The 9,529-nt window shown below is 31.9% G+C and overlaps 1 long non-coding RNA gene across 1 annotated transcript; it reads left to right on the plus strand.

Annotated features, from left to right (window-relative positions):
- Nucleotides 6,203-6,760, plus strand: LOC110263931. The gene is made up of 2 exons (XR_002349660.1): nucleotides 6,203-6,491; nucleotides 6,682-6,760. It is a non-coding gene; the product is annotated as an uncharacterized LOC110263931 (long non-coding RNA).

Consider the following 9,529-nt stretch of genomic DNA (forward strand, 5'->3'; position numbering starts at 1 on the left):
GTTGGTGTGAAGTGAGGGAGAAGAAGCTGATGCTTCTTTTATGTTATGGGTCCGGTTGGACCCACGGGCCCGGTTTGGGCCCCGGTTCAATCGGTTCAGCCCCTTCCGGTCCGATTTTGGGCTAAATTTTTAAAATTGGTATAAAAATTCTCGTTTTGACGAGCTCTATCCTATTTTGATATTAGTTTTGTATTTTTAGCTTTCCTAATTAAAATTCAATTTATTAACTAATTATTTATCAATTTTAGCAGGGTTTACACTTACTAAGCAACTTCATCTCCAATGGGTCCTCAAAATCTCTATTGGTGGCTAACTATTGGGTGGACACTGATTAGCTGGTTGAACCAGGTGATTTGAAGAATTTTCGCTCCTGTCTGGGTTAGCTACAGGCTTCGGAGAAATATTTCTTCTAGCACCAAGTTAAGTTAAATAATTTTTCTTTTTATCTATTCTAAGAAAAATTGTTCAAACCTTGATATTTTGAATTGTGTCTAATTCCACGATGTCCTCTGTTAAAAATGATATAACTAAGATATTGTTTATTTTTATGAGTCAATATGTATAACACTTATTTTTTTAATCAAATAACGATAGAGTCTTATTTATGAGAAGAATTGAATAGATGTGCCATATTTTTCATTGTCTGTGAAAGTTTTTGTGTTGGTTGTAAATTTGGTTGGTTTATTGGTTTTTTGTTCTGTTTAGATTAATATTAAATTCTTTTATTTTTAACTTTATATTTTATCTTTTTTCCTTGGTGGTTGTTTGATCTTCCACGTTTTGTATGTATCTTAATTTGAAAGGGTTTATTATCTGTAGTTTTTGGTGTTACTGTAAGCATCAAGTTTATGTCTTTTTCGATCTTTAGATTTTTTTACAGTCAAAATTTTTGTCTTGATTTTTATTTGGGTATCTGTTTCTTTTTATGTGTGTTATTTAGGGGATTGGTGGATTGAGACTTTGAATAGTGATAGGATAAGAAAAAGCAGATGAAGGTCAATGTTATTAGCTTGCCACTGTTCATCATATATAGTGTTGTTATGCTAATGTATATATTTTGGTGTTTTTGTTTTTGGTTGTGATTGAGCTGTATCGTGGACGAAGAGATCCAATGTACCACCTACAACCTTGCTCATCTTCTCAGAGAATCCCCCTTTTGGCTGTCCTACTTTCTCTCATGTCTCTGTCATCTGCTTTGGTCCAAATCGTCGCGGTGGTAGTGCTGTCTCCAATGGTGAAGGTAATGTGTTTTTCATGTGTTCTTTGATTTTGTTTCAAATAAATATTAATTTACTTTTTTGTAACTGTGATGTATTAGGAAAAAAATTGCAAATCTTTTATTTGTGAAAAGATAAATTGAAACCTTCTTTTCCATGATTTTCTATGTATTTGTGAGTGTTCTTTGTGTGTTTTATAGTATTTATTTTTTAATTGAGATACCTGTATATATTTTATTCGGCTGGGTGATACTAATACTGATAATAGTATTAGCAAACCATTGGAAGTTGCATGTGATTATGTTGTTTTGGCATAACTTTATTGTAATTTTAGATAAAAATTATGTATTTTTAGGTAGATTACTGATATTTAGAGTTGTTGGTTACAGAAATTGTGTATTGATTAAGTAGTTTACTAAGCAACTTCATCTCCAATGGGTACTCAAAATCTTTATTGGTGGCTAACTATTGGCTGGAGCTGGACACCGATTAGCTGGTTGAACCAGGTAATCTGAAGAATTTTTTCTCCACTCTGGGTTAGCTGCTGACTTTGGAGAAAAATTTCTTCTAGCACCAAGTTAAGTTAAATAATTTTTCTTTATACCTATTTTAAAGAAAATTGTTCAAACTTTGATACAATGAAAGAATTTTGTGTTATTCTTGCTCACTATTCTAACACATTGTGTCTTGATGATTGTTGGAGTTTTCACATTTTGTTTGTATTTTAATTTCAATTGATTTTCTTATTCGTGTTTTTTAGTGTTACTATTAGTATGAAGTTCATGCCTTTTTCGATTTTCGGATTTTTTCCAATTGTGGTTTTTGTCTTGCTTTTCTTGTGAGTAGCTGGTTTTTTTTTGTCTGGACTATTTTCGGTGGTTGAAAAAAATTGTCTTTGCGTCATCTTGGTTGAATTTTACTTTAAATTTGCTACGGTGTAATTGTGATAATTTTATATATGCTCTTCATTTAAGTGATTATGTGAAGAACTGAGCTTTCTTTTAGTATTAGTGTTATACAATTTCGAAGGTGCATGTTATTTTTCTTTCATAGTCAGTATGATTAATTGTATGTTGATTTTAATTTTTTTTCTAATGGTTTGAGTTGTTGCTTCGTATTATTAATAGTGTGATTTTTTGTCTCTTGTGGTTAGTGGGTCTAATATTACTCTTTAGTCTAATACATGATTGAAAAATTTATTCAGACACTGCAATATCAGAAAATTTTTCTTGTCTCTTTGCGTATTTTGTATATTTTTTTATTGTCTTCTTTTTAATATGCTCATGTGATTATGGTTTACTACTTTATGAGATTTAATTTGTTTATAATGTGTTCCAATTTTTCAACAAAATGGTTTTCCCAAAGTATAGCAGTTTATACTTTTTTATTTTGTCTTTTTTTATTCATGGTGAGTGATGTGTTTGTTTATTTTTTATAGGTCTCTCATCTTAGTTATCATGATTGATGTGATTGAGAAAGATATTTGGTATTCCCAATAAGATCTCATTTTTTTTGTTTTCTAACTCATATATATGTAAAATTACATTTTAAATAAGTGTAGAATCTATTTCTCAGGGTCAGTTTAGTGTGATGTTTCCTATGCAATAATTTATATACCTATATTGACTTATGTACTTTTGTTATGGATTTGGTAGAAGTTAATAGTCTATGTGTCAGAAGTCTATTATGAGGTAAAAGGATTCAGTTTGGTGTGGGTGGGTTGTAGGGTAACTTATGACTCTATAATAGCATTAGATTTGTTGAATCATCTGTTTTCTCATTGAAGTAGTATTAAATGGTGACTCAATACATTTTCTCTGTGAATATGAATTTAATTTAATTTTTATATTCTTTTTTTAATTTATTCTACTCATTGTTTTTACACATTGTTTGCTTTGGAGGAATATGAGTCAAAAGAAAATGTAACAAGAAAAAATGGGTGGAAAATAAATTTTTTGTTGTTTGGTTTAGGAGAGAAAATTAAAAAAAAAGGAAAAAATAAGTTGGAGTCCATGTAACTCTTTTCTCTTCATTCATTCCTGAGATGAAAATAGATGAAAAATGTGTCAATAATATCAAAATGAGAACTTTGTCCTTTATTTAGTAGAGATATTAAAATTTTTAAATTTATTCTCTTTGAAATTTTAAAATACATCTCTCTTGTTATTTAATTTAAAAAAATATTTTTTGTTAGATAAAATATTAGTTAAAAGTGGGGTAACTTATTTATTTTATTTTTTTCCTCACCCTACATCATGGATGATATGTTGACTACTTTTTATAGGTCTTTGTTCCTTGTTGTGATGATTGATGTAATGATTGATGTGATTGAGAGGAGTAGTTGGTATTTCCAAGTATATTTTACTTTTTATATATTTATTATTACTAGATGCTATATGTGTCAACTCAACTTTTTTAGTGTAGGAAGTTAGAACAGTTTGTGACTTTCCCTTCTTTAGGCTGTTTTAGATTCTAGCTATAGATTGCATCTATCAAATCACTTAGGCAATGAACTATAATTTAATTAATATATTAATATTAATATATAATACCGTTATACCATTACTATCTATACTAGAAATACATTATCCAAGAAATTTTGTTGGATTTGACTTATAAGTTAATATTGGTATTTTAACCATTTTCTATTGAGTGTTATATATTTAGGTTGAATGCTTAATTGATTTTTTGAAAATATTAATTTTGTTTTGATATTGCTGCTATTTTTATTTCCATTTTGTTTGTGATTGATTATTCTAATTGATTTGTTGGTTGATAATTATATTTATCTTTTGTTGATTTTTTTTTATTTTTCTTTTCCTGCATTTGGAGTTCTGGAATTTAGTTGTTAATGGTTTACATTGATTTAGTAGGTTCACTTAGATATTGGTGGGTTATAAGATATTTTATATCTCTATGATAGTATGAAATATTAGATTTATTAGTCCCTTTTAACCAATTCTCTTATTATTCTATAATAGTATAATAGTCATGTGAAATTTACTAATAGATGTCTTTTTCTATTTAGTTTGTTCCCAATGACTACATTATAGGTGTTTTTGGTTGTGCCTCATATGTATATGCACACATGCTCAAGTAAATTAGATGTTAGTGGGTTTTAGGGTATTCTATTCTATTACTTTATAATGGTATGAGATTTGTTGGAATCTATCATTTCTTATTCAATTAGTGCCCAGGGAGGATAACATAGGTGTTCTTGATTGTGGTAGCTACATATGTATGAATGTATAGATATGTATGTAATAGATATTAGATGATGTATGCTATGTGATATATATTTTTCCACTCTTTCTTTGAGGTATTCAAATTCAAATATTTTGGTGATTTCTTAGCTTGTCTATAAAAATGACTCCTTGGTTGTATGGTCCAACGCACCTCCTTCCTTCTCTGAAATCCTTTGTTTTTGGTTTCTATTTATTTTTTTATTTTTCTCTATTGTGTTTGGTGGTTGAGCCAATGCTTCCTCTATTTGATTCTATCTCTAAGATCTACCTTCTAAAGGAGGCATGGAGACTTAAAGTTAGGGTACTAAGAACTTGGATTGTTCCTTCATTTGGAAATCATAATGTTGCAAATTCAATAGAAATTGTTCTTGTTGATGAAGATGTGAGTGGCTGTTCATTGTTGGTTTTGGGTTGATTTTATTTATGGCTTTCTTTCCTCTTGAATTGTAGTTGTTGTAACTGTTTTTTTTATTTCTTGTTATTTTCTTACGCAGTCTAACAAAATCCAGGCAACTGTTAAGAAGCAGCTCATAAATAGGTTTAAAGAGAATATTATTGAGGGTCAAACATATCAAATGTCATATTTTAGTATTTTTCCAAACCAAGGCAATTATAGGGCAGCAGAACATGAGTTTAAGTTAGTTTTCCTTAACCGTACAACTGTTATTCCTGTCCCCAATGATGCTATTCCCAAGACATGTTTCAAATTTTGTCCATTTGACGAGCTCTTGAAAATGACTGAAGATTGTGTTTACTTAGTTGGTAGGTGACTTTGTATCTTCTTTATCCCCTTCATTTTCTTTTTTTGTTTCAGTTTGTTGCCTTTTTTTAGTTAATTTTTATGGAAGCGTGCACTTTTGAACTGTAATTTTATTGATGTTTGTTTTTTGGATAGATATTATTGGTTTGCTAACTTTTGCCGGTGAAGAGAAAGAGTATGTGAAAGATGGCAAAGTAATGAAGATGATCGTTCTTGAGTTATCTTCAAAAGAGTTTGTTTTATGCATCTTATTTCGATGTTGATTGTGTTTTGTATTGGTCACCTATTATTTATGTTAAGCACTGTCCTGTTAGTTTTTAGTGGTGCTTTATATTGAATTTGTTAATGGATCTAAGTTTTTAAAAAATATTTTCTTCAGGTTGACAATACGCTATGCACTATTTGGGGAGTACGTGGATGAAGTGCATCGTTTCTTAGGTTCTGGTTATATGGAGCAACGTGTTGTGATCCAACTTGCCAAAGTTAAATTTTTAGGGGTAGTGAATATCATAATGTCCAGGCTTCCCAATTTCTTCTGAAATTTCTCTGTTTTATATTTAGTTTTCTGTTTTTCCTTATTTATTTATTCAGCTGGGTGTTTTGTAGGACAAGTTGGTCTCCAAAATGTTATGCATGCTACTCGCCTGTTCAAAATGTTATCCTAATTTATTTATCCTGTTCTTTAATCCTGTTCTTAAGATAGATACCAAGAGTGTTGGTGCAGACAAATATTTCAGAACTTTCCGTGTAAGAATAGTTTGCGATGATGCTACTATTATTGCCATGTTTGAGTTGCCTAACTATGATGCGGATGCTGAGCGTACTCCAGTGAAGGTTGCATCTTCAAACTCGTGTATTTGATATGTACTTGTCTCATAATGTTGTTTTAGTTTATCCTTCCTTCTTCTTTATTGGTTTTTTTTTGTTTGATTTTCTTTTACTTTTTTAATAAATCGTGTTTAGGATGGTTATTTGGAAAAGATCCCTTCAAGTGACCATGAATATATTGTTGACAAGAAGGATCCGTGTGAGGTGCTGGATGAGGGTATCACTTCTGATGGGAATTGTTCCAATATGAAGACAAACTGCAAGCCTTTGATTGATTTTCTTGATGAAAATGGTGCTGAAGTTCCTGGATTGGATGATATAAGTAGTGAAGTTGATATTATGAAATAGAAAGGGAAAACTGTTGATGATAGTGTACATATTGATAGGGAGTGCAGCCTCGAAATTGAGGTCCTCTTTAATTCTCCTCCCATGAAAACTACGGTAATTTGTTTATTAGGAGTGATTTAAATTATGAGTGTATTGGTTGGTTAAATTATCTATTGTGTTCCATGAATTACGGAGGATAATAAATTTTATTGGGCTGGAAAATTAAGATGATTTGTCTATCTATATGGTTGCATGTTGTCTGCTATTTACATTTATTCAATTATTCCATTCTTTTGCATGGTAGGATGTACTTTCTGCTGTTCTTGATGGATCCCCTGTTCATGTGATAAAAAAAAGAGATTGTTTACAATCTTCCTAGGGGTGGAAAGGTTAAGAAAAATCTGAAGAAAGCTTTTGATGATGTTGCTGATGAGGAGCTTGGCCCAACTTCCAAAGTTCTCAAGAATCGTGATCTTTGAGATGTTTTAATGGAGCTTCTGGTGTTACTATGAAATAGTCTACTAATATAAGAAATAGTTAAGTTATATGCAATGAATCCAATGTCTCAAACGGATATGAAGATGATGTCTCTCTGTCCCATCCATTTTTTGAACTGTGTCTAAAGACTAACATGGTTTGATAGTTCCCCTTTGTTTGTTTCTACTTTGCTAGGGATTGTACACAATGTCCTATATAAATGATGTGATATGGCCAGGTTATGGATTCTAGGTTATTTTGAATTTGCACCTATGATGTTTATTTATATATATGTATGTACGTTCCTGTGAAAGTACAAGACTAAATGAAATCCAGCAGCTTTTCTATTTATTCATGTATTGTGTACTTTTTATTTCGTTAACGGTTGTTTTGTAGTTATTCGAGTATCCTAGCAAGATATTTTTCTTTTTATAATGTCGCAGCTAGAAGATAATAATAATAATAACAATTTTGTCAATATTAAAGGATAAACATGCAAGATTACTACGAGTGTCAAACAAGAAATTATGAGTTATATGTTGTTCTTTTAGCTATCTATGTACTAGGTATATTGTGTTATTAGATATAGCTTAGATACTATGGTTGGTGAGTCATGTTTTCTACATATTTTTGTTAGACTAGCCTCACATGCATATTAAACATTTAGGTTTTAGATTTTTTCTCTCATTCCTATTGTAGCTTTAATTCATAGATATCTATATACGTGTGTGTGTTTATATATATATGTATAGTTTGGTTTGTTGAAGTGATTTGTTGGTATCCTTTCACAAAATAAATGACTCAAGTGTCATGTTGAAGATTCTTTGTTCCATAATGGTGTATTTATCTTCTATTGTTTTTGTGAGAGAAATCAAGTTTAAATGTCTCACTTATGTGCTTCTGCAAAGTTATATAGAAAAGAATGTTTAAAAAGAAAACCAAGTCAAAGATCTCAACATTCACATGGTCTAGGTAAATTTTTTCATGTATTTCTCAACCAAATGTTACATATGGTATATATTGTGCGGTGCTCATTGTTGTTTGTGATATTTTTTAGGAAATGTTGTTGCCTCATTACCTAGCACTACATCCACAAATACTATAGGTTATTTTTCTTTTTTCCTAATGGTTAAATATTGTATATTTTATTTCCTTTTCACCTATCATATTTGTTGTTATTATAGTTTTTTTATATATGGGCTTTCTTTTTTTACTTTTCTTGATTTTTATAATTTTTCTTAATACTATCTTGTTTCTTTCTTTATTTGAATGTTCTTTTGATTTTTTTAAATATCAGATGATGTAGGTGTTGATCGAGATGCTAGCGGTCTAACACAAAATTTATTAGTTTCAGGTATTATCATATGTTTAAGTTCTATTTTAATTATTTATAACATACTCTTATATTTCATGTATTTATGTACGTTTTATAAAATTTAGTTTCATAATAATAATAATAATAATAATAATAACAGTGGTAGTCGTGGTGATTGTAGTAATGTTTGTAAGACCCAGAATCTTTGAAAAGTCTTATTATGATCAAGTCTCAAATCCTACAATTATTTATAGCCTTAAATTCAGAGATTATTTTATTAAAGATAATTAAGGCAAGTTTTGATTTATTGGATTCGAGATAAGTTATGATTATTATCCAATTTTATAATTATTGGATTATTTTCTATATTTAAAGTATAAGGCTGATAGTTATGAAATAATAAGGATTTTATAAGATTTGGATTAGATAAGTAATATTTTAAATATTACTACTGCTATTTTGAAAAAGAAAGAAATTAATTATATTATTTCTAATTATTTTGATTTGGGCATTTTACGGAAAATAATTTGTGAAATTGATGAGCAAATAGTATTCTCTACATACAATTAGTGTTGGATTTAATTTGGGGTTTCAATCATTATATTATTCTCAATTTTATGTGAAATTACCAATTTACTCCTAACCCTAATTTTCAAAATAAGGAAACCCTAACCCAGTAACCCGTTACCATGACCCGGTTCCCTTCTCGTTCAACCAAGCAGCAGCAGCACATGATCTTCCTTTTTCCCTTTCCATGAAAGAAAGGAACGAAAGCAGAAAGAGAGAGAGAGGTTGAGTTGCTGCAGAGGAGAGTAAGGAAGCCGCCGCTCAGCTGGTCACCGCCGCTCATCCTCACTGCCGCCAGCTGCGTGTCCCCACCAAGCCGCCGAACCTGCCACACATCGCCGCCGCCAATCTTGCGCCGCCGCGGTCCCGTCGAGCTTCTGCCAACACCGCACGAAACAAAGAGAGAGACCGATGGAGAAGAGGGCCGCGAAGGGGGGAAGAGCCACCGATTGCAGTCGCCGTTGGGTCCTTGTTCCTCGCCGTTGAAGGAGCTGCTCCCAGCCACGGTGGTTGCCGATGTTCGCGCCGCTGCTATCGCCGCCGTGAACCGTGGTTAGAGGAGGGAGCGAGAGATCAGGGGAGAGGTGTGTCGCGCTTTGCTTCAGTTGAGTCGGCCTTGCCGCCTCCACTGTTGGGGTTTCACCGCCGCCGTCCCCGTGGTGGCTGGTGTCGTCACAAGAGAAGACCACCGGAGTTGCTGTCTGCTTCTGCCTCGGGATTATGCAAGTTGCCGGAGCCCACTGCCGCTAGAGCTGCCCAGAACCACCACTGTGGCTGCCGCTGGGATTGTGAA

Source organism: Arachis ipaensis, chromosome B06, assembly GCF_000816755.2.
Source record: "Arachis ipaensis cultivar K30076 chromosome B06, Araip1.1, whole genome shotgun sequence".
Lineage (NCBI taxonomy): Eukaryota > Viridiplantae > Streptophyta > Magnoliopsida > Fabales > Fabaceae > Arachis > Arachis ipaensis.